Consider the following 26,120-nt stretch of genomic DNA (forward strand, 5'->3'; position numbering starts at 1 on the left):
TCATGAGCATGCCTTTGACAGGGGATAATAAGCGACAGGTGACAAGCAGGCAACTAATTGGCCAGCTGTTTGTGTGACGTCAGGAGACTACGTCACATGGCTCAATTTGCCGGAGCTGCCAACTTTGGCGGCACATATGAAATGGGATTCCCTTGTATCCTAGTCAGATGCGCTATAGGCCACGCAGGCACTCTCGAGGCTTTACGTCCCTCCGGCCAACTTGGGCAGCATGCGTCGCGGTCCTCACGAGCGTGCGTTGGACAGGTTAGCAGCTGCCATGGCCGGGCAACTGTCGGCCATCGGCGGCGTCCATGGCGCACGAAATCCAGATGACGTCACCATGCCGGTGCCACAACGTAAGATGACACGTATCGTCGTGCAATTCAGAATGACTCAGAACTTTGTTAGTTATGCACAGTAAGGTGTAGAGCATGTACAAGCATTACGCATATTCATGACTCATAGTCATTATACTGATTCGCATTCTCACTCGTCAGCATTTTAAGTGTCTCTGCCGAATTGTTTTGTTTTTCCTTCCTCGCACGTGTGCTCGAATCAATCTTGGGGCTTTTTGTTGGAGCTTAAGGCGACTACTATGCGCAATAAAAAGAATCAAAATGCGCATGTCTCATGAGGCGATGAAATGCGAAAAAGGTAGGATTTTGACGTAGGTAAATGGAGTAGGACGTGCGGAATCTTTTGCGCGCAGATAGAAGTTGGTGGAGACGACGACGTACAATGCACAGCAGGAGGTTGGGTCGCAGTCTCCACGCGTGTTGACCGGCTGCGTCGGCTGGAACTGTTCCGTACTGGCTTCCCACCAAAAAATTATTGGAGTCGAACCACCTCCGAGAGAACATGCAAGCGTCACATTTTGCTATAGGCTCTGAACCTCCGAATGAACACTTTCGCGCTAGTAACTTTCGCACTGTCGGTGAAGACGTGGAATTTACTTCGAACCAGCTATGCAATTTTTGTGTTATGTGTTTTACTTGATGATGATGATGATAACTTTATTTTCCACCAGATTAGGAGGCTCCAATTTCCGCCCCCGGCACGCAGGCCTAAGGGACGGGAGCAGAGACCTCCGCGATCAGAAGCAGGCAAAGAGGTCTTGGCTCTTCGCGGCTTCTTCCGCCAGGCGGATGGCTTGTAGCTGTGGAGCAGGGACCTCGCTCCGCAGCAGGGCTTCCCAGGCTTCTATACAATTTATATTTGTTTTAGCCCCTGGGGAGCTAGTACATTCCCAGATTATATGGTCGAGGGTCCCTCTCTCCCCACAGTGCTTGCATTTATCGTTTCTCCTATCTTCCATTTGGACATAATATGCCCAGACCGGGTTTACAAAGTTCCCAGCTTGCAGGCGCCGCCATGCGACTGCCTCCCTATTGTTTAGACTTTTATCCGGTGGTGGCACCAGTCTCCTGTTTAACCTGTAATTTTGAAGAATCTCCGTATAATTTTGCAGACGCTCGTCCATGTTCCGGCAATTGGGCGGCTCCACAGTTACCCGGAAGTAGAGAGCTCGGGCTAACCCGTGGGCCTCTTCGTTGCCAGGAACGGACGTGTGTGCAGGGGTCCAAATTAGGCGAATTTTCCTGTTTAGTCGTCTACTGGCCAGAATCCTTGCCGCTTCCGGCGAGACACTACCCTTTCCAAAATTCCAAATAGCCGTTTTGCTATCGCTGATTATGAAATTGGCTTGTGTTCCGACGCAAGCGAGAACTATTGCAACTTCTTCAGCCGTTTCGGCGTTGCGGCTTCTAATGGTGGCGGCTGATACCGGGGCACCTCGGCCGTCGACTACCGAGGCGACTGCCGCCCCCGTTTTGCCACTTATCGCATCCACGTACGCAACCGACTTGCTGTCCATCGAATCGAAGCGTCTGATTAGTGCTTCTGCTCTCTTCTCCCTCCTCTCTGCGTTGAATATGGGATGCATGTTACGAGGGAGGGGGGGGGGGGGGGGATGATTAGATTTTCTCGGCAGTCCTGTGGGATACTTGATTTTTCTCGTAGTCCCCTATCTGTTTGCAGGCCTACCATTTAGAGTATAGTTTTGCCCGTGGTCGTTCGACTTAATCTTTCCAGCTGCGAAACTCTGACAGCCTCCGCTATTTCGTCCCAGCTATTGTGCACTCCCATAGAAAGGAGCTTCTCTGTGGATGTGGTAATTGGTAAGCCCAAGACCCTCTCTATGCACCGCCGAATGAAAGAGTCTAACCTCTTCTTCTCCTCCGACCTGATATTTAAGAACGGCGTGGCATAGCTCACGCGACTTATTACGTAGGCTTGGATGAGTTTAAGCAAGCTTCTTTCCTTCAGGACTCGTCCTTTCAACGCAATTCTTCTAAATATTCCAATGGCTTGTGTGGCAGATCCATCTAGCTTTCTGATTGTTCCATCATTATATCCATTTTCCATACATATATATATATATATGTATATAGTTGATTCCATTCTCAGATGACGCAATAAAATATAAATTCGTAAACGCGTATATGCTTCAAGAATATTTGGTTAACATGTATCCGTGTTTGTGTCGTGTCTACCGATAGTCAGGAAGATGAATATATTTTGACACGCTGATATTACACTTGTTATTTATTGGTTGGTTATTCGGTTAAAATGTTAATCTTGAGTTCTTAGCAACATTTGGAAGGGTGGCGAGGATATAACTGCGATGTTAATTGGGGATTCAGTGCACTTGTACTTCTAATGAATGAATTTGTGCTTCTTTTTTGTGTCGTTCCTGGTTTCGCGATGGTAGTCACAGATTGTGGAAGCCAGACAGTGTGGGCATCTTTTATTATAAGTGGTATTAATGTTTTATATTCTAAGGGCTTAGTTGTTGGTCGCGTGAGCCAGATGTACCTCGTCGAGGGAAAACTTTTCATTATGCCGCTGATGATATGTTAAGAATGTGTGTATCCCACCTGAGGTCAGCGCTTGCATAAGCTGATTAACTTTGTTACGCGTAGTGCCATGATGCTGTCCGGCACGAATAAGGATTGCTTTTTCTTGGTTATTGGCATGCATAAAGGCTTTTTTTCGATTTTCCCCCTTCCCCTTTCTGTTGCACCATTACAAATGAATTGAAAAGTTGCTGAATTCGCCATTGCGTTTTATTTCTCTTTGCATGATTGAGTGATATGCAAGGGTAGCTTGATGTTACAGTTAATTTTTATTTCCCTTTGCCCGATCGAGTCATCTGCAAATAGGTGGATGTTACAGTTGATTTTCGCGGGGGTCTCATTAATGAACACTCAAAATATTAACGGGCCAAGGGTGGAGCCCTGCCGCACTCCCGAATTAGCAGAGGTTATTGTAGACGTGTACAAATTGTAGACGTGTACAAAGGTTACAAATTGAAAACACTAGGAAAGAACGTATTAGACCCAGACAAAACTTCTGTGTCTCCGATCACGATTTGCAGCTTTGCATACTTACTCAAGCCTGTATAAATATCTAGTAATGTAATATTAGTTTGGCTGCGCTGATCGATGCTCCAAGTCATTTCCGACGTCTGTTAACTGAGTGGTGGTCGACAAACCATGACGGGATCCACTCTGGTCAGGAAATACCACATTGTTTGTTTGGAGAGGAGGATATATTCAAAGCCCTTACATCCTGTGCTAGAGAGTGAAATTGGTGTGCAGCTTGGAGGAATGGTATTGCTACAGGTCGACTCATCTAAGATGAGACTGACGAAGATTTTGTGTGTGTGTGTGTGTGTGTGTGTGTGTGTGTGTGTGTGTGTGTGTGTGTGTGTGTGTGTGTGTGTGTGTGTGTGTGTGTGTGTGTGTGTGTGTGTGTGTGTGTGTGTGTGTGTGTGTGTGTGTGTGTGTGTGTGTGTGTGTGTGTGTGTGTGTGTGTGTGTGTGTGTGTGTGTGTGTGTGTGTGTGTGTGTGTGTGTGTGTGTGTGTGTGTGTGTGTGTGTGTGTGTGTGTGTGTGTGTGTGTGTGTGTGTGTGTGTGTGTGTGTGTGTGTGTGTGTGTGTGTGGCGAGTGCTCAGGGCCTGAATCCCTGGCAGCCGATACGGATTGTGCTTGTGTCCAGTTCTGTGTGAGTGCTACAGTGTTTACGTGATGTGAACGCCTCCTGCCACGTAGCATCTTGGTGGAGGTGAGGACATTCCCATCCTCCGCTTCCTGGCTTATTGCACTACGGAGCTTCGCAGCGTACGCTGCACCGGCACTGCCACCATGACTCAACCCAGTGACTCGCGAAGCCCCACTGCCCCTACATTCATGGTCATGGCTCATCCCCGTGACTCCGATATCTTTTCCGGTGCCTTAGGTGACAATGTTGACAAATGGCTATCGATGTACCAACGTGTCAGCACTCATAATAGGTGGGCCCCCACCGTAATGCTGGCAAACGTAATTTTCTATTTGTCTGGAACAGCGAGACAATGGTACTACACTCACGAAGACGAATTAACATGTTGGGACATCTTCAAAGAAAAGCTTCGCATTCTCTTCGGACCACCAGATGCTTTGAAGCTCGCCGCCAAAACACAGCTTGAGTCGCGTGCACAATCCTCCAGTGAAAGCTATGTCACCTACACTTAAGACGTGCTCGCCTTATGTCACCAGGTTGACACCGCCATGTCGGAATCTCAAAAGGTTGGCCACATCCTAAAAGGGATTGCGGACGACGCTTTCCATTTGCTCTTCTGCAAAGGCTGTGATACCATGGATTCTCTTATCAAGGAGTGCCGTCTTTTCGAGCAAGTAAAGAGCCGCGCATTTTCCCACAGTTTCAACGACTTCCGAATACGGCCGCCTCATCTTCGTGTGTTATGCAGCAGCAACCAACTAACACACCTTCCCCTTCGCCTCTTAACAACACCGACGCCGTCACCCGGATCGTTCGCCGCGAAATGGAGGCCTGTGCACCTGCACCACCTCAAACCACCGTCTCCGACCACCCCTTGCCTGACGTCTCCCTTATTCAGGCCGTCGTGCGAGAGTTACTTGCAAGCTTTGACCTCTCGCTTGCTGTCTACTTTATCGGAAACCCCCGTGTCCGGCCACCAAGCACGAATGTTTTCCGTCCTCGAGCCTCGTACTTTCGTCGCTAGCGAAACCCAGAAGAATGGCGGACGCCTGATGATCGCCCTATATGTTTCAAATATTACTGTGTCGGCCACATTTCCCGGCATTGCCGCAACAGATGGTCTCCGACTTATCGCATCGAGTTTTCCTATGACTCCGTCCAGATATGCCCGTTTTCCGCCCCAACCACTGCCTGACCAATCAGATTCGCTCAACGATTTCGCAAGCTCCGGACCACGTCGTTCTTCCCGCTCTCCATCTCCACGAGCCCGTCGTTTTCAATCCCCGCAGCCCCCTTGGTCTTCGGCTGCAGCCTCATACCGCCGATCTGATTTGGAAAACTAGCTGATGCAGGTCCCGGAGGTGACGCTGCATCCACGACCAGGCCCATAAATCCTCTACAGACCTCCCGCTTGAACCAATTAGACATTTGTGTTGATGGTATCCCCGTGCGTGCGCTTGTAGACACTGGAACGCATATCTCTGTCATGAGTGCGAACCTTCGTCGCTGTTTACGTAAAGTTCTCACGCTGGTTCGGTCTCGGGTGCGTGTCGCGGACGGCGGAACGGTTAGTGTTGACGGACTCTGCACTGCTCGCGTTAGTGTTGCGGGCCATTACTTTCCGATGCAGTTCACTGTTTTGAACCGTTGTGCCCATGACCTAATCTTCGGCCTCAATTTCTTATCAGAACACTCTGCCCTGATGGACTGCTCGCCAGGCGTCCTACACCTAGATCTCCCAATCATCCATCCTGAACCCTTGCATTCGTCTCTCCGACTGTATTCGCCGGACCAAGTTTTTCTGTCCTCACTAGCCGCCTCATTCGTTACCTTGCGTCCTATCTCATCTACCCTCGATGGTGACTACTTAGTTGCGCCTAATTCTGATCTCTTGCTGAGCCGCAACGTAGCACTGCCCCATACCGTCGCTACAATCAAGGGGAACACTGTGTCACTGCCGTTGATCAATTTCAGCTATTCGGCCCAAGTGCTTCCACCTGGCATTGCGTGACCATGTTCTCACCTCTTGGCTCCTGTCAAGTTGCCCCATTGGATACTGACCATGTTCCAGCTTTTGCAGACCCTGCCAACGATCCTACTCAAACTGACGTCATCATGGCAATGATGCCCTCCGATTTACTCTCTGTACAATCTCGTCAGCTACGTGCGCTTCTAGAGTCTTATTCCAACATCTTCGACCTGCATAACAGCGCCCTCGGCCAAGCTCTGTCACGCACCGCATCGAAACCGGCGACGCTCCTTCTATCCGCCGCCGACCATACCAGGTGTCCCATGCAGAACGAAAGGCAATTCAGACAGAAGTGGCATAAATGCTGGAGAAGAACATTATTGAGCCCTCTCATAGTCCCTGGGCTTCGCCTGTCGTCCTGGTCAAGAAGAAAGATGGCTCATGGCGCTTCTGCGTGGATTACTGACACCGGAATAAGATCACTAAGAAAGATGTTTATCCGCTTCCTAGAATCGACGATGCCTTGGATTGCCTCTACGGAACCAAATTCTTCTCGTCCATTGACCTGCGATCTGGCTATTGGCAAATTGTTGTGGATGACCATTATCGAGAGAAGACTGCGTTTGTCACACCAGATGGTCTGTATCAGTTTAAGGTTATGCCTTTGCCAGCCGCCTCCTATCCCCTCCAAAGAAGAACTATACTCCATTACCGAACGAGAGTGCTTGGCCCTCGTCTGGGCTGTTGGAAAATTTCCACGCTATCTATATGGCAGGCCATTCACAGTTGTCACAGATCATCACGCAGTGGGCTGGCTTTCTTCTCTGAAGGATCCTATTGGTCGCCTCGGACGTTGGGCGCTACGACTCCAAGAGTATGACTACATTGTGATCTACAATAAGTCCGTCCTACTGCACAAAGATACTGACTGCCTCTCGTTACCCTGTTGCCCAGACTGATACTCCCATTGGTGCATGCGCCAGTGACCTGTTCTCACTGTCACCGTTTACAACTACTGGTGAAGAGCAGCGTCGGGATGCCGAGCTTCTCTGTGTCATTAATCGCCTAACGTCCGCCCAAACCGACCCTTCACTGAACCGCTTTGCTCTCGTTGACGGCATTTTATACCGCCGGAATATTCAGCCCACTGGTCCTGACCTTCTCCTAGACGTCCCCAAGCACTTAACAGTCGTTCGCAACGAATTCCACGATCTCCCAACTGCTGGCCACGTTACTCGCACGTACGACTGCATCCGTCGTCGGTTCTTCTGGCCTGGCCTCTACCGTTCAGTGCGCCGTTACATTGGTGATTGTCAGCGCCGAAAGCAGCCTGCGTCTGCTCCCGCTGGCTTTCTTCAGCCCATTGACATCCCGCTGGAGCCTTTTCCTGAGTCCACTTCTGGCAATAGATGGCTTGCAGTAGCCACCCGGTACGCGATAACGCGCGCGCTCCCCACGAGCACTGCTGCTGATGCCGCCGACTTCTTCGCGACCTCATTCTTCATTATGGAGCTCCCCGCCAACTGCTCAGTGACCGTGGCCGCACCTTCCTTTCATCAGTTGTGGACGACATTCTTCGCTCCTGCTCAACTAAACATAACCTGACGACCGCTTACCACCTCCAAACCTATGGCCTCACTGAGCTGCTCAATCGCACCCTCACTGACATGCTGACCGTGTACGTCTCATCTGATCACCGTGACTGGGACGTCGCCCTCCCATACTTTACACTTGCATATAACTCATCTCGTCACGACATTGTCGGCTACTCTCCATTTTACCTCTTGTACGGCCGTGAGCCTCAACTGCCGCTTGACACTTTGTTTCGAACATCCGGTCCCCCACAATCTGAATACGCCCGTGAAGCCGTCCCCGTGCTGACCATGCTCGCCAAGTCGCCCGTTCCCGCTTGCAAGCATCCCAAGCTTCCCAACGAGAGCACTACAACAGCCGCCACCTCGACAGCTCCTTCTCACCTGGGTCATTTGTGTTACTCTGGGTGCCTTCACGCCGTATTGGGCTCTCGGAAAAGCTTCTTTCTCGCTATGTGGGCCCGTATCGTCTGCTGTGCCAAGTATACCAGCTGTCACCTACGAGACTGAACCTGCCTTCCCCGAGAGCACTTCCCGTACCGTACACAACGAAACTGTTCACGTCTCGCGCCTTAAGCCTTACAACCTACCTTGTCCCGACACTCGCTAAGCAGCACCGCGACGGGGCTTCTGCGCCCGGGGACCATGCTACAGGTCGACTCATCGAAGACGAGACTGGCGAAGTGTGTTTATGTGTGGCGCGTGCTCGGGGCCAGAATCCCTGGCAGTAGTCTATGTTTTGACATCCGATACGCCTTGTGCTTGTGTCCAGTTTTGCGTGAGTGCACCAATGTTTACGTGGTGTGAACGCCTCCTGCCACGTAACAATATTTTTGGGAGCGGTTTTTTTGTTCTACGAGGATTTACACCCCCGGTCTGTATATGGAACTTCGTAGCCTGTTTACGTTTTCTACAAATTGTTTATGGAGTCATCGATGGGTTATTTATTGGGCGTTCGCTGGCGGCTTTTCAAGGTTACCGTATTCTAATGTAACTTATGAAGGATGCTCTTTTGTCATTCTTGATTACTTCCACGAAGTTCGGCTTCCATGCGGAATTTCATTCCAGTGCAGATGGATTTTAAAACCTGCCGTTTCAGTGGCATGGGTTCATATTACTTGCGCGGGCGCAGCACTGCAGTCTGGATTACTCAGATGTTCTCGACACGCTAGTACCCGCTCTGCTTCAGTAAATAAATTATACGGCTCACAGTGCTGAGACGAAGTGTTACAGCGCTGTGCTTTATATTCGACACGTACATAAATCTCGTGGCAGTGCTAGATTCCAGGTTTGCGGTTGCCGCTGCACGAGTCCTGGACTGAGCATCTCTCCCAAACAGGACAAGCTTGTTAGTGCGGAAATAAATATTTTCCACCACTACCACCACCGCCATCATCATCATTATCATCATCTGTAACAAAGGGGAATGGCCGCATCAGCATCTGTATTTAGCAACCGCGCCATCTTTACTCTGTATGCAAAAAGAAATATGTTGACTTCTATTGTTATTTCTACGCAAACGCTGAAGATTTTCTTGGAGAGTGTCTTTATCCTTTTTACTCAAGCCTTGTGCCGTGTGTAACTTGTAGCTATTGTTGATTTATCTCCTCGCACCACCTTTCATTCGGTTGTAATCAAAGAAACCACCTCTGTATGCAGCAAACGTATTATACGGACAATATGGAAATAACACAGAAATATTTATTCTAATATAAAATTAAAATAAAGGCCAGGTGATCAAAAGATGCCTCGTTCTATAATTAAAAGAATAAGCCACAAATCTGTGTGTAGTAAGCATGGAGCAGAATTTTAAACACCAGCGGCATCGATAATACTGCGCATTCCTGTCATTCTCTTCGGTTTGTTAAAATAAAAATAAGCCAAAATTTTATCACAAACCACATAGAAAGTATAATACGTTGTGTTGCACGAATATTCTGGTTTTTACATGCGCGGCGAATTCTAGCTTTTGAGGCCGTCCTTGCGCCCGTACCGCGTAGTTAAAACTGTCACAGAGAACCAGTGGGGTGCGTGTTTTTTTTTTTTTTTTTTTTTACAGTGAATAACAAAAGACAAAGCTGCAATACTACTGAAAGAGGACCTGCGGATATGTTAACATGAAACTTTAATGGCTGGAGTCGGCGTTGTCGGTTTATGAGCGGAAAATCACGAACATAGCCCTGGCAGGTGACATGGCCAGACAGTGATTGGTCGGCGGGTTGAGTTACGCCACAAGGCCACGTGACATGACTTATTTTGGCAGAAGTTGCAACTCGGGCAGCGTGTTTGAGTTGGGAGTGTGGGACGCACGCTACCCTTATGGCGCATTCGGTTGGGGGGGACGAAAGCAGAGGCGCGGAGCACTGCAGAGCAGTACAGGAGCGCGTCGAGCAAGGGTGTAACTGTCCTCCCACGGGAACGCTCTCGGCGTGTCGAGCGCAGTGAACCACGACCACATGACCACACTTCTCTCCCCAGCATTCTCCGCCTGCCCGCAATGACGGCAGTTACAACCCGAGGAGAGGCCAACGCTCCATGAAGAACAGCTTGTTTTGTATGCCTTGTTCTCACAGCGCGGCGCGGTCTGCCTCCTTTGGCCCTTTCGATGCCAGCAGTGACTCTCAAACATGCATACAGCACATGAGCTTTCCGCTCCTGACAAAGATCCGCTTGAGTTAAGTTTCGAAGCCGCTGTCCAAGCTGCCACCCGCCGTGCTCGTCCAGAGAGGCGACGGTCTGTTCAACTGCTGGCCTTCGAAAGGGTTCTCCTTTCACCCGCTGTGCTCGGATGCGCTGACCGGCGGTCTGTTAAGGTGTGCCTGCTGGGCACCTTGGAGAGCTACTCGGAGTCGAACGAGGTTGCAGCATGTTTATTGCAACTCGTCTCTTCTCCGCGAAATCCCCCCTGACACCTCATTAAATAGCCTCGTCAAACAGACCACAACGCTAAACCAATAGGAACGAAATAAACTCCCTGGGCGGGACAACAGGCTCGATCCTCACACCTGCAGTGTTGTACGCACAAATTCACGTGTGCACATTCCATAGTGTTCGAATCCGCTGCCGTCGTCACGTGCGCGCGTGCCAGACAGTCCGAGTCCCGTGGGAATAAGCTTCGTGGCATCCGCTGCTCCTTTACACAAGAGGCTAGCACGCACACGCACATGCACACACCGCAGATTATCTCCGCCCAACAATCCTTATCCTCAACAATCCTTATCCTCAAGATTATCCTCAACAATCGCATCTCCTTCAGATGCCGACGCGTTCTTCGCAGCACCGAGAAGCGCAGTGTCAAACGCATCTACGTTTGTTTCCGTTGTGTCGTCAGAACGCACTTCAGACGCGTTAACAACTGCCTCCTGCTCCTCAACCTCATTGCAGCTTTCCGAATCTGCGTCTGCGGTCTAAACTTTCCGCTCTCTGACCTTCTTCGAAAGTCTTCGCGATGCCCATCCCTTTGTCTGGACTCACCGCTTGTTTCATGCCTGCCGCCGCTGCCCTGACAGCTTCCTCCTACTGCAAATTCGCTGCTGCTAGTTCCATTTCCGCAATTTTTAGTTTCAATTTCAATCGCGCCATCTCGTCGGCAAATGACAACCGCGAGCCTCCGCTGACGCTTCCAACCTTTGCGCCCGCCACCAGCTCCATCTGCCGATCTCCTGCACCCCGGCACTATCCTTCCCCGCTGCGGTCCCGCAAACTATGCCCCACAGTGCGCTGTGGAAGAGGGACGTACATGACGCCAACCTGTGTCGTGCTCCGAAGATGGCTTGGCCCGCTGGTCAGCGCCGGAGGTTCATGGCTCAGCCCTGGCTCCTTCGTTGTCTCGCCTTCGTCGTGTCCGACGGCCGGTCCGTTTCAAATCAGAATATTCTTGCCGACAGCGGCAGTTAAATTTCGGGTTCTTTTCTTCTTTTCCTCAAATTTCACTTCTCTTCCGATTACATGGACCATTCACTCTAATATTGCAGAATACTAAATTTATTTACAGTTATATACATATTGCTGCACTACTTTTTCCTTTCTCAGGGTGCTGCCTCTCGTCACGGCACCCGACACCAGTCTCTATTGCTGCGTCGCTCAGACCTCTCGGATATCTTCCCTTTCTCCGGGTTCTCCTCTTCCGTCGTCTTCCGGCGTCACCGTCGCAGCAGTCGCAAGCTCCCGTCGAATTCCCGGAAAACCACTCGCTGGCACGGCTGGGGGTGGTTGAGGGAGGATCAGGTGTCCTCTCGGGAGAGGCGTTTTTCTACGACCGACATCGCTGGCCATCCGTGCGGCGCCAGCCCGCAGACCTCCTCCCAAGTTCGGACCGTTCAAAGGGAGATGTAGTGGGGGGTTTAGAGGGGGATGGTATTCCGCCCCGTCGCCACTCCGCGGATGCAGCGCTCTCGCTAGCGCCCCGCGGAGTGGAACAAAGGGACAAGGACGGGGACGACACAGCGTTAATAATCGAATGATATTTATTGCACTTGCAAATAATACAGGACATGTCGGCTAGCTATACATCAACAAGGTTTTCCTCGGAAGGGCAACGCTACGTAAGAAGGACTTCTGACTCACCGGCTGGGGAATGGGGGTGCGACTTCGGCGGCTGTCATTTGCACGCGCCGTGAATATGGCGGCCGGGATCTCCCGTGCGCGCCGCATTCATCGGGCAAAGCCATACCACGGCGTCTGCCGCGGGAGGCGGCGAGAGTGTACGGTATTTACCGGTCGCATCGCTGTTGCCTCCCCAACCTTCCCCTAATTCCAACTTCCCCTTCCCGCTGAGTGATGCCACCAAGAGTGATGCCACAAAGATGGCTAACATAAGACGTGACCAGTACCCCCTCCCCAAAAATAAACCATAGTCACCACCACAACCACCACCACCACCACCAGAAGACGGGCACCGGCGGGGGACACCGCACGACGGATGGAACGGCGCGATGTTCAAACATAAAGGACGCCGTCAAAACTGTTCGGGCGGGGCTTCGCCGCTCCCACGTGACTCTACGTCAGAGCGCTTTTTTTTTTCTTCAGGAAGAAAAAAAAAAGAAAAACGGAGGGCGGCTGCCCTCCTTGCAGCGGTGGAAGGGAAGTCGTGTACTCCGCGTCTGTACGGGGGGGGGGGGGGGGGGGGGGGGAAGAAGCGTGCTGTCTCACGTGCTCTAGCAGCAGTTTGGAGCTAGAAAGCGTTTTCATCTCAGCTTTGGTAACGGTACAAACACCACGCGTACTGCGCCAAAGCAAATGAGTATAATTATAGCAAGCATGTATTAAACCGCAGAAAGTTATGCTCACTCCAATAAAATTATTCTTCGCAATCAGCACAATCACAGAAAACGTAATGAACTATTCTATCAATAAAAGAATTGTTCGCAACAACATGGCAAGATGGTTTTGATACAACCCAGACGGCCATAGACGTCCGACGGTCGACCGACGGACGTCCGTTTTCGGACCTTCGGACATCCGACGGAAGTCCGGTTATGTTCGATATACGTACAGCGGACGTCCGTCGGACTATCGTTCGTGGATCCGGATCGCGTCCCACGGACGTCCGACGGGCAGCCGGAGGCGGACATTCGGACGTTTCCCGGAACATGCTTGCAGGGCCCGCTATTGGTGTAAAAACTTGCCAATAACATTCGTGTAAAGCTCAGCAAGCATGTGCCATGGAAATTTCAATCACATACTAGTGCTCAATGCCTTTGTCGTGAGAGTAAGGCAGACAACAGAATATGCAACAGGTTCAAGTTTCCTGTTGTCTGCTTTACTTTCACACACAAAGCACTGAACAGTAGTGTGCAATTAAAACTTCCATCAAAGAGGCACATATGCTAGCTGAGCTTTACACAAATGCACCATTCCTGAAAACATGCTAAGTGCATAGGCATACCAGCATGCGAGGTTGTAAAAAAAGCATTTTTTTTTGCTTTATTGCAAAAACTGCATGCATAAATAGTCTACACTAAAAAAATATCGATGTTAAGGAATGGCATGGTAAAATGCAGGCCAACGGGAGTATTAAGAATCTACTTGAATAATTTTTTTTAATTATCCTTGGCCGTGACAGCTCTTCCCTTGGGGAGGTGGTGGAGGAAAAGGTATTTATTGAAACCTAATATTTCGGAATTAGCAAGGAGATGATCGAGTTCTCTGTGGGCGGCCTCCGCAGGCCGGGATTCCAGGAGCAGTTACTATCCTGTGCATTTGCTCGATCAGCTGTTGCTGGTCTTTCAGGCCTAAGATGGAAAGAGCAGGCTGGGCTCCTCCTGCAATAGAAGGGAAAATTAAATTCAAGTTATCTGTGCTGAACTTTGATTACACATCTCCAAGGGCAACTGCCAGTTTCTCTCAATTGCTTTTTCCAGATGGCACTGTACGCATGCATCTCCATTCAGAACTGTCACATACTATATAGAAAGGTCATATAACTGCAGCAAAACCCATGCAGAATAACAAAATATACAAACGTAGTTTGACCAGAACCTGGCATTCAGTATTTTAATGTTTTTATGTCGTCTTTTTGAACATGCCACTCTGACCAAACATGGCATGTTATGCTTGCTGCTATGCACCCTCAGCAATGCCCAAGACATGGAGTGCACACGCAGAGAAACTAAGCATAAAGGATGCTGTATATGAACATAAAGCACAGCCAGAGCATTGCAGTATTACACAGGTACGCATTGGAGGCAGAAACCTGCACTTTGAGCGGTTTAACAGGCAGATTTCTAAAGTAATTGTTCCTGCTCTGAAAAGAAGTGATCAATAATAACATCATTTAAAATTGTTACCTTTTTGTTCTGTAAACTGCACATTTTGCTGGTTTCCATGTACCCTCTACCGAAGACATTGCCTGGGCGTGTCGGGGGTATATCGACATCAACATCTAGGCTACAAGCATCTAGAAAGCGTCTCCTTAGAGCAGCTGCGATGAAGTAACTTATCTGATAACATGCAAGCTGCTGCAGCAGAATAAAGATAGACATTTGACATGTGGCTAAAGCCCGATGTGGAAGCATAGCCCGCCGCAGTGATTGCGCAGTGTTCATGCTTCTACAAGAGTTAAAAGTAAAGTTATTTGTTTACCCACAGCGCTATATGTGACATTACAATAGCAAGGCTTATAGTCACACAAAACACAAAAAGCTGACAACCACAAGCTCCTGATGCATTACCGGCAGCATGCAGCATGAATGTTAGTTACTGAAATATGGTTGCATAATTCTGGCAACCAGCTGTGCATGTATGTCATGGATTTCTCAACTACGCACAACAAATTACAAAAAAAATAATGGTATTTATAAATGCAGCCAACTGTTCGCAAGAAACATTGTAGCTTTTTTATGGGGAAGGTAGTGGGCGCCAAAGAAACTGCCCCTGTAAAGGCGCCTAATTTGCCCCTATGTAATATCGGGGACAAGTGTGTGGACTACACAAACTGCAATCAAAGCACATAACTTTCACATCGACCAGGAAACTCGGACCATACTTGTCGATGTGAAAGTTGAACGTTAGTTCTTTCATGTGTGCAAGAGAAATAAGGTCACAATTCGTTTACATCGCGATTCTAGTCCAAAATCTAGACATACTGTCCAGAGACTTTCGCCCCCGCAGTATAAGCCACCACTTGGGTAAGAGATTAGTAAAAGAAGTGTAGAAAAGACATTAGTGCTGTTGGACAGCCATAGCTATAAAAATGGTATTGACATTGAAGTACTGCCTTAAGGCGGGGCCTAGGGCATTACAAAAGCAAGAGTTAGTGTCCGCTGGTCCTCATTTGAACGAACAAAAAGAGGGGGGGGGGGAGAAATCTACCTCAACTACATGTTTTGAGTGACACCAAGCCGCAGTTAGTATTAAAGATATCACACAGTTTTGTGGAAGATTTGGGAGCGCTTTGCTGCTTTCTTACAGGATTGGACAAAAGAGCTCACCATCTTCAGAAAGGCACGTTATATAGAAATGAAAATAGTGAATTTACTGCATCTGGCCACAACAACTTGCACACGGAGAGGAAGATGAACTGAAAATTTTATACATGAATGTACGTATTTACAACAGGTGAAACAATGACCATGATCTATGCCGAAGAGGAAAGAGATCAAAATCTAGCTCAGAACGAGTTCTCCTGGCTGCGGGGCCGTTTCATTAACTTCGGGACTCCGCCCACATTTCTCATCCCCAATGACAACGAACTCACACATGACTGGCTAACAAACATTTCGGCATGTCTTTCCACTTTCATAAATTCTTCACCCTCTCCCTAATACAAGCAATGCAAAAGGGACAACAAATTCGTTTCACAACAAACAGAATCTAGAGAATGGACCTCGAAATGATTGGCTAACTAGGTCACATGCCAAAATCTCTCCCCTAGGAAAAAAAAAAAAGAAAAAAAAATTAGAACCCATCAAAACGGTGTCCCACGTGCGCAACCATTGCCCAAAGCTTGCATCCTTGGCGGCTCCTTTTACAGGGCAATTATTGCAATTATTGGCGTCGGAGTCAGCACCATTGCGGACCACATCAGAAGAGCCAACCCACATCCTCCCGCTCCGCATCATACCGTCACTGTTACACACTTGCCCTTTTTCAACGCCGCCATCTCCCGCCATTGTTGATATCCAGGGTTGGAATCCTCAACGAGACCCCACTCAGCGCACCTGCACTGAATAATTGTCACTTTTATGGGCTCCCAAACAAGGAAGAGGGCCTTACACCCTTACACCTGACAGCCTGACAGTGTTTTTTCTTTGAACGATAAGCAGTTCTTCCAAAAGAGGTGCTCGTTTCAAAGCTGTGCTGCCTCCAGGTGATGGGTCCAGTCAGCGTACTAAGGACCCCTTAGTTGTATACTGTTCGTAAAGCTCCTTAAATAAAAATGAGCCCCCTACATGACACAGCAACGAGAACAAACTGCCTGTCCCCGCGTCTTCGAGTGCGACAGCAAAGTCCTCGGAAGAGGGGACTTCTTTCCCTCTCTGCCTACGTTTCCGTTAAGCACTGTAGCTGCTGTAGCTGCCTCTCTGTGCGCGTCTCTCCGCCTCCTGTCCGAGGGCAAGTGGGAGACTGCCGCAGCTGGGCATTGAACAGGTGACCCAAAAAGAGCAGACTAATAATGGTGCCTAGCATACCCACCGATCGCTTACAGAAATCATTAAAGAAATGAAAGCAACACATCAGATAACGCTACAATGTTTCTAAGTGCAAAGTCGACAACTCCAAGTCATATAAATATATGTACATCTCCGCACATTAACTAGACAGAAACAGTGCAGAGTAAACTAATAATTCAGTGTCTAGCAACACTATTAAAAGGGGATAAAGGCCACGGGGGGCTGCGATTATTAGTACCGTTTTGCCTTTAAACTACAATAACATACTTGTTGCAAGCTTAAAAATCAAAGATTCACACCTGTCCCACCCACAGCAATGGAACACACATCTGACTCAAGTCTGCAGAGAAAGAGCAAGCTAGACTATTGCAGACGCACCCTTGGTTATTTTTCTGGCATTTCTGAGGGTGAAGAATCTGACTTGTCAGTAGCATGTATATGAATAAGAATCCTATGACAGTAAATGCATCAGATTTTCTGGAGTGGCTTTTCTTTGCTGACCACATATGAGGTGAGCTATAATTTATCCAACTTGGCCTAGGTTTATTCTATGAATAACAAAGCTATAGCAGGTACACAGTCGTCCACTCAGGCTGAACATGCGAGTGCGTGGCATGCACTTTTTGAGATGCCACTGCATCCATCGCAGCTGCACACCGTAGCGAAGAGGCAGGCAGCGTGAAGTACCAGCCTCTAGTCCCTCTACCACCACTGGGGTCCCAAACTAGGGACCCCTTGTTTTTGTCAGGACAGGCCCCCTCAGGGTCAGCTAGTGAGTAACCTCCTGTATTTGTATCTGATGGCAATGTTTTCCACCACCACCCACAATACGCAGCTGCGCATCATAGCAGATGTGAAGCAACAGCTCCTGGTCCTTCTATGCATAAGCCACTTTGCCTTGATGCATGCCTGCGCACCATAGTAAAGAGGCAGACGACATGACGCAGCAGCTCATGGTACCTTTACACGAGCCCCCCCATTGTACTTCGATACGCACCATAGCAAATATACAGACTACGCCACACAGCAGCTCCTGGTCCCTCTATGCATAAGCCATTTTGCCTCAATACGCACCTGCGTACCTGAGCGAAGAGGCAGACGTGAAGCTGCAGCTCTTGGGCCCTCCATGCACAAGCCACTTAGCATCAATGCACGGCTGTGCACTGTAGTAAAGAGGCGAAGGACGTTAAGCAGCAGCTCCTGGTCCCTCTACACATCAGCCATTTTGCTTCGATGCGCATCTGCACACCGTAACAAACAGCCAGATGTGACAAAGAAGCTCCTGGTTTCTCTACACATAAACCACTTTGCCTCAATGCACACCGGAGCAAAGAGGCAGATGGCGTGAAGATGGAGCGGCTGGTCCCTCTACGCACAAGCCACTTAGCCTTGATGCATGGCTGTGACGGATGCATTGCTATTTTGCAAACTGCATGCCACACATTCCCATTCAAGCTAAGAGTGGACGACTGTGTAAACGTAAAATACTGGTTATTTACTTCAATGGACAATGACAAAAAGTAACATGGTGGACAATGTAAAAAGAATTTGCTGCATAAAGTTTGTTGAAACCAGTTCTACATCCTACATGTAAACAAGCTAAAACCTTAATGTCGAAGGGATGCCCTGTGTGTTTAAAGTCATCACGCTCAAACAACTTCAACACTGACAATCATGATTCAATATTAATAATATAGATAATGATACAATACTCACTTTTAGCCATACCAAAGAAATGAGAATGCAATGGGATGTTGCTGTTTTTCCCCCGTGGATGACAGTTTTCCATGTTCAATGTGCTGCTTCCTGTTGGCCTAGGAAATCGGCTACAGCAAATGGCATCTGAAATATTTTTGGAAGCCTCATGCTAGTCTTCAACGAGAAAAGCATTGCCATACAGAAGCAGAACACAAATACTTTTACAACACACTAAAAGCACCAACTGCGGTGCTGTTTTTAGGATGACTAGCCAGAGGTTTTGCTGTAGCAAGCCAAATGTTAGCCTTCAATAAGGAAAGCATTCCCATACAGAAACAGAACACAAAAACTTTTACAACACATTAAAAGCATGAATTGCACAAATGCTTGTAAGATGACCAGGTACAGGTTTCTGCTTTAGCCCACATCATGTGACCAGCGGTTATCAGAAGCCTTGTATGTGAGCATGATGCCCTAGATTCAATTTATGGCTATCACTGTATTAACAAGCATGGGTTTAAAGCTACTTTAATATGATAATCTAAGAGCATGGTAAGAGCTTTCAGTGCGAGACATAAGCTCAGTATCATGCACTATAAGGTGCTGCATGGCTCTAGTGTAGCTTTGGCATTATCTCGCTGTCAATAATGCAGTGAAGTTCTGAGGAGCCTTTGAATATCTGTAAGGACAAAGCAACAACAATTTTGTTTTCATCTTACTTTTGCTCAGCTCGTGTTTTTTTTTATTTTTATTTTTTTAGAGCCCGCGGCTTGCATGGCCTCCCAGTACGCCTGTTTTGCATAAAAGAAGGCGTTGCAGGCACCAGAGCTCACAGCCCAACTGTATCGCGGCGGCGGTATGTCAAATTCGTGCCAGAACAGCGCAGAACAACGGGTCAAGAAAAAGACAAGTGCTGACTTTTTTTTTTCTCTCATCTCCTTGTCCGGTTGTTCTGCGCGGTTCGGTCCCACATGCATAACCAACATGCGCAAGGTGCTGTCCTGGTTTGTCAAAGCTGAAGGAGAGTACTAAACCTTTAGGCCCGGATTCTGAAACGCTCCTAACTTTAGACCGCTTCCTAACCTTCCGCAAGGAGCCCTCCATGCTCCCTAAACGTAAGGCGCCCCCAGAAGGCAAATGCGTATTCCAGAAGCTTCCCATCGCCTTCCCTGCCTAAGGAGCGCCTCAGCAAAGGAGGCCGAACCGAAAAGAGTGCTGGTTTCGAGACTATACGCAAAAGATGCAAAAAATATGCACTGTATTGCTAAAGTAAACTGCTAGCGTTGTTAACTTTATAGTTTCATCGATACATCTGGCCATAAATTCTATTTGTTTGGTTAAGCACCGAAAAAGAATGACAAAAGCGCTGTATTGGACGGGAAAGCAAACTCAGTCTGGCAACCGTCGTAACATCTGACCGGCGTCGAGAGGTCACATCGCCATCGTCGCCGCGCGTCGCTGCATTTTGTTGGTTTTGTCATAGTTCTGTCCTTGTGTTTTGATTGCGCTCGTGTCTTGTTTGCCATGCCGGGCAAAGCTTACTTCACGGAGGAGGAGAAGGATTTACTCACAGAGCTTATCAACAAGTACAGCAGCGTTGAAAGCAAAAAAACCGATGCTGTTTCGCTCAACGCAAAGGCGAAGGCGTGGGAGCGATACATCCAGTGACACCGGGGAATCCTCCCAAGGCATGGAACCTGGTCATGACTGACCTCGCTTGAGATGCGCTTGGTAGCCGGACGTACTTCGAGAATAGCCGCAGACAAATCAACTGTGTAACTTCCCAGATACATCGGCACACGGAGGGTTGCGATACGCACACGAGGTCACCGACAACAGTTTGCATCGCACCGCTTCCGTAAAAACGTAGCGCGATAAGCACCTTCAACATAGCAGGCAGCGGGGCTCCTCTGTTGTCTGTGTTGGAAGGCAGTTGCAGCTCTCTCAGTATTGCTGCAACTGCTCGCTTCGAGAAACGATAACGGGCTAGGAACTCGCCTTCTGTGTAGTATTCGAGCGGATTCTGCCTGTCGGTGAGATGCCGGAGACGAGACACCGCCGGTGCCTTGTAAACACCGCCGTAAACAAGTTCAGTCGCGCGTCGCAGAAATCTTGCGTAACTTTCAAAGCTGTCGTCTTCCGATAGGTAACGTAGCGTCATTCTTGCTGCTCGCTAGAACAAACGGCAGAAAACAGTTGTGCTGTCCGCGAGAACTGGCAGGCACCGAACCCAAAGACAGACTCAAGCGTCAGCAGACCGCGGCCATCTTGACTGCACACGACACCTGCCCGTAGCCAAGCGTACCGCGTGCACAGTCGTGCGGAGAAGCATGCGTTCAGGTAGAGGAGCGACGTTAGGAAGCACGAAGGTAACATCCCGGCAGCCTAAGCTCAGGGAAGCACCAAGGGGGCCCTAACTTAGGGCCCCTTAGTAAGGGACGTTTCAGAATTGACGTCAGGCCGCCTTAGAGTGTGTGAGGAGCCCTTAGTAAGGCAAGGAGTGTTTTAGAATTCGGGCCTTAGTTATTTAGTAGCTACAGCCGTTCCTTCTAGAAACTGTAGTTGCCGTAAAGCTCGAGAGAGAAAGATCAGCGGCTGTCCATTAAAAAAAAAAAAAAAAAAAAAAAAAAAAAAACTCGCGACGTTTTCACAAGTGTAGGCATGTCGCACGATAGGCTCGAGCAGTGCAAAAGTTTTCTCGTATAGTTTTTACAACTCAGCACGTTGCGCATGGTTAACAAATTAACTCCTTTAAAGCTCGGGCAGGCACTCGTTTATCAGAGACAGAGAAGTTGCGCTGCTTACTGGCGCAGCGTCCAGTAATGCCGAAAAGATGGCCCTCAGACTTGAGGCTGCACTTTAGTTAGTCGGCGCGGAGCCATCCTGTCAGTCTCGCCTAAAACACTCGACCGTTCGGCTGCTGTACAGAGCTCAAGTAATACTCTTGTTTGGGCGAGTTGGTTCATCTTACATGTCGTTTATGTGCCTTTTTTGTGTCCCGTTTTTTGCGCAAGTATACATAACCTTTCAAAATTGTACAGAGCTGTTTCCTTACGCAAAAGCTCACCACTATCGGTGCATCGAAAAGTTCAACTAAAGAAACAAAAGTTCGGTGAAATACTTACTTTGGAATCAGCGGGTGAACAAAGTGTGCCAGCCGCACCAAGCCACAGCAAAAACAATGCTAGCAGTGCATTACAGCCGTAGGTATTTGTAACTGCGCAGAAAATGCAGAACACGGAAACGTGACGCTATAGTGACGCCATCTTCCATGACTAAACTTCAACTTGTCAGGTGGATTGGATTGGCTCATTTCAGATTTTTTTGAGGATAGGTTCGGTTTCGTTCTTTTTGAGCTTGCTGCTTGCTGCGTCTATTCAGCCATTGATTAAAATTTCACCGAAGCATCATGATAGAAAAATGTTTAATGGTCATTTAACTTATCAAAATTTTTTGATAGAATTCAACGATGAAACACGCGGAAAATAAAAAAAAAAACTGTTTAATGGAAACGCTTTCTATCGCATCGATTCGCTCTGGCATCATATAATGCAGACTTGACGGCATTACTGATTTATACGCAGTACAGATGAGCACGACGACTACAATCTATATCATAGCTGTGTAAAAGCAAATCCAGTGGCGGACGTACGGCGGCTGTCCGCTGGGCGAACGGATTCGACCATCCGCTTTCGTACGTACGCCGGAATTCCGGCGGACGTCCGAAATCGGCCGCCGAGTTGCGGCCGAGTTCGGTTGTCCGTCGGACGTCAGTGGCCGTCTGGGAAGCATTAAAAAATCAGGTTAGAATGGCGCCGACTGAAATAATATTTCACGCAAATCTGTGGGAAGTCGAGGTTAGCTGTGACGTCCTGCATATTGCAAAATTAAATAAAATCGGCATTTTTTTGTTAGCCTCTTATGCTTTGGTGCTTGTGTAACTCTAAAATGAAAGGGAGGGAAATTCCAAATCTACTACTTGAAAATAGTGTTACCTCAGCATCTCAGATAAAAAAAAAAAAAAAAAAAAAAAAAAAAAAAAAAAAAATCCCCGTCTCTTATATTCCGCTTTTAGTGTCGCGACTTCTCGCAGCAGTTCAGAGCTGGAACGCCTTCTTATCTCAGCCTCAGTACAAACACCGCACATACTACGGAACAAAAATGGGTACGAATATATATCAAGCCAGTATCCAAGCTCATCATAAACGCGCACATCTACAATATTATTCATGGCAGTCAGTCTGTCATCAATAAAGGAATGGGTCACCAGAACTTGCAAGATTTCTTTTGATACACCCATTCAAACATACAACTTAAAGTTTTGCAGGAGGTCATGTTTAGCTGCGACACCCGGTGCACTGAAAAAAAAAAAAAAAAAAGAAAAGAAAAAAAAAGAGAAAGAAGCGGCTGTTGTCTCTTGTCAGCGCGCGCTTCGCGGGGCACCAAACAGGAGGGCAACCCCCGCTTTACTCTCTCTTTTTCTCTGTCTCTCTGTGTGTTCGCGCACCGCCGTCTGACTATGCCTTTGTTCGCTCTGGCCAAAGGGTCACTTTGCTGTGTGTGCCTTCGCACATTGCGCTCATCCTGTGTCTCGTTACGGCTCTCAATGGCTGTGTCGTGTTTGTGCTCACTCGAGCCACTGTGCCACTGAGGGTTGTGCCCTCCCTGACTATACCTTTCTTCGCTGTGCCCAAAGTGTGACTGCACTGACTGTGCCTTCGCACATTGTGCCCATCCTGTGACTCGTTACTGTGTCATGTTTGTGCTCACTCAAACTACTGTGCCTCCGAGTGTTGTGCCCTGACTGTGACCTCAGTGGCCCTCCCAGAGTGACCGCCATCCCCCTGAGTGACTCCTTTGCGGGTCCCTCCACCAGCTCCGCTCTCCTATTGTCCGCCCATCCAACAGTGGGCCGACCTTCAGTGATCCCGTCTCCATGCCTCGCGCTTATCCCGGCGCTCAAGGCTCACCGGAACCTCTTGCCCTTTACCTTCCTTCCTTGCCAATCCCAGTCATCCTCTCTTCCTTTTACCCCCCTCCCCCTTAATTCGGCGCAACGGCGGTGATCCCTCATACCTGAGGAGACAGTTGAACGCGCCGATCCCCCTTTTCATCCCCAATAAAGAACCACTTCTCTCTGCATGCGAGCCCGCGATGGCCGCACCCAGCGCTCGCTCGGTCGCGACACGCAAGCCATGACGTAGAGTCACGGAGAGAAGGGCAACTTTTCCCGGGAAGAGTGACGGAAGTCAAACCTGAGGGGTACATCGTCAGCACTATGGAGAGGACCAAAAAGAATTGGAGATGGCGCGGACCGCGAAGACGCTATTTTGTACTCAAAAGAAGAAAATTTGTACACAAATTATTCCCCTAGGCCAATAGGCAAGCGAGGCATGTTTGAAGTAAAAGATCTTGATTGAGGAGGTACATGTATCAATCATTTGTAATACAACTGTAACGCTGCCGGAGCAGAAACCAATTGTAGACAACGCAAATAAACTTTTGATGGGGTAACTTTATGCCAGCCCTTTTTTTCCCAATCATATTCAGCCAAAAACAACCTTGTCACAAAGTTGCCCCACACGGCGGGGCAACTTTGTGACAGCTTTTAACCAGAATATTGCCGTTTGTATTAAAGATGCGGATTTGTAGAACCTACCGTCGTGTGAGGGAAGGCTTTAGCAGCGTTATGCCACTATTCATTCGTCTTTATGTTGATAATTGTTCAGCGAGATAATGAAAACGTATGAAATCTGTCACAAAGTAACCCCATTTTACGGTATTTGTTTTTTTTTTTTTTTTTAACAGCCGCCGGCATACGGCCTTATCACTCTGATTCTGGATCGCGTATCAGTTCCGTATTCTTTGTTAATTCTTGATGTAGCGAGTCACACCTCTTGAGGCCATCTAAGTGTAGCGCCCACAAATCGCTCATTGCTGACAATAAATGTTTTCCAATCCAATCATCCGTTCTAACATAGATCACGGTCTTCACTCAGGGTTGTGTACGGCAAGCATCGCTGTCACGCACATATCTGCAAGCGATGCGACGTATACTGCACCAGCTCCACCAGCTGGCATATCGAGATACGCACGTACATTCACGAGCAGCTTTCGCTTCGCACTAAACTATCACCTCGATCTGCCCGTAATGCAAGCGAGCTATTCCTAGCATTTACACTGTCTTGGGTCCTGCATCGACCACCGAAGATGCCGACACAACTCACACACCTCGCCGTGCAGAACATTCGGCAGTCCAAAGTATATGGGAAATGTCATTATGCTTGTTCCTCGCATGCAGACAGAGGAAACAGTATGTTTCTAGTTAAATTCTTCGTTTAAATTCTACCCGAGAGCCGTGGCAGAAGACATGCCGAATCTACTAGAGGCCTGCGCTGCTACTGCAGCGAGCTGCACATCGACTCGTCGAGGTAAAGACCTACTGCACCGCAATACATGAGTGCACAACAGAAAAGCCGGAAGCGCGAACGATCCGAATTCCCTGCGAACAGCAATGTTTTTTGGTATTTAGGGGAAGACTGGACTAAAATGTTCAGCCTGCATCTTTTTATCGTCGTTGAATTTTGCGTACATGTAGTTTAAACCCCCGCATGCTCGAGGTTAGCGTGACCCGACTGAACGGCCGCGCAGCTTTGAAACGAGCGGTAGATATGCATGTGTCGCCGGACTTACAGGTACGCGGTAGAAATTCGCGCTGCACATTTCGTTGCAGAAGCTGACTCTTAGAATTTTGCAGAGTGTGCCATGCAAGTGATCGTTGCTATAACCACGCATTCATGTTCCCACGGCTGGCCTACCCCGAGGCACATGAATGTTCAACCATGGACGTATCAATGATCGAAGAGAGGACGGATTTTCATATTGGGCGCGAAATTGATAGCTACCAGTGCTCGGTGTTAGAGAAATTCTGCCTTGACCATGCAGAATTCAGTGTTTCAGGTGTGGTCAGTAGCTATAAGTTAGAACAGTTCGCCTTTCAAGTCAACGACGCCAGCGATGGACCGGCGGAGCGATTTTCCACGCTACACCGCTGTCTTGCCAGAAAGCCTACCTATGCGGCGTTTGACATTCAGCTGCTTTTTGTGGGCCCCGTAATTGAATGCAACGCCTTCAGAAACGCGTTAAATGTTCAAAAATGTGTTCTCTTCAACAGCTTCACTCCAGGCTGTCAAAGCAGGCAGACGCTGATAAAGCAGTTGAGCATTCCAGTCGAAACCAAACATCCGCACGTCTTTAGAGAGCTGTAAAATCGCCTTCAGTTTTTAAAATTATTAGAATAGGTAACTTTCCGATTTCTGGGACATAGACTCTCATGATAGCACTCCCACGTGAATAAGGACCACACCAGACCGAAAGCTTGTCTCATAACATAGCTAACCAAGGTATACCTTACAGCGTTGTGTTGATTTTTATGGTGCATAAGCGACTAATACTGCCATGCACCAAGAACAAGGTTTAATGTATTTATTTTGTGCATAATGACTAAAATATTCTTTAGGATGTAGCTTGTTTAGGCAGGAAATTTGCACGTCTCTCCTAGGATCATGCTGGGATGGAAAGAGATCTGTTGCAAATTGTACAAAATGTTTTCCTCTTATTTTCTCGACTCTGGCGTACATGTAAGTAAGATATGGTTTATTGTTAGTTCATCTCCACACTCCTTGC

The 26,120-nt window shown here is 48.3% G+C and overlaps 1 protein-coding gene and 1 long non-coding RNA gene across 5 annotated transcripts in view; both read right to left on the bottom strand.

Moving 5' to 3' along the window:
- Positions 1-26,120, bottom strand: part of LOC146203324 (uncharacterized) — a 492,360-nt gene that overhangs the window by 249,797 nt on the left and 216,443 nt on the right. The gene's annotated exons all lie outside the window — the stretch shown is intronic.
- On the bottom strand, positions 13,099-21,685 carry LOC146203327 (uncharacterized). The gene is made up of 3 exons (XR_014703842.1): positions 21,560-21,685; positions 18,453-18,578; positions 13,099-13,886 (listed from the first exon to the last, which is right to left on the bottom strand). It is a non-coding gene; the product is annotated as an uncharacterized LOC146203327 (long non-coding RNA).

The sequence above is a fragment of the Amblyomma maculatum genome, chromosome 1, assembly GCF_055883805.1.
Source record: "Amblyomma maculatum isolate TAMU_Amacu chromosome 1, ASM5588380v1, whole genome shotgun sequence".
In the NCBI taxonomy this organism is placed as follows: Eukaryota; Metazoa; Arthropoda; class Arachnida; order Ixodida; family Ixodidae; genus Amblyomma; species Amblyomma maculatum.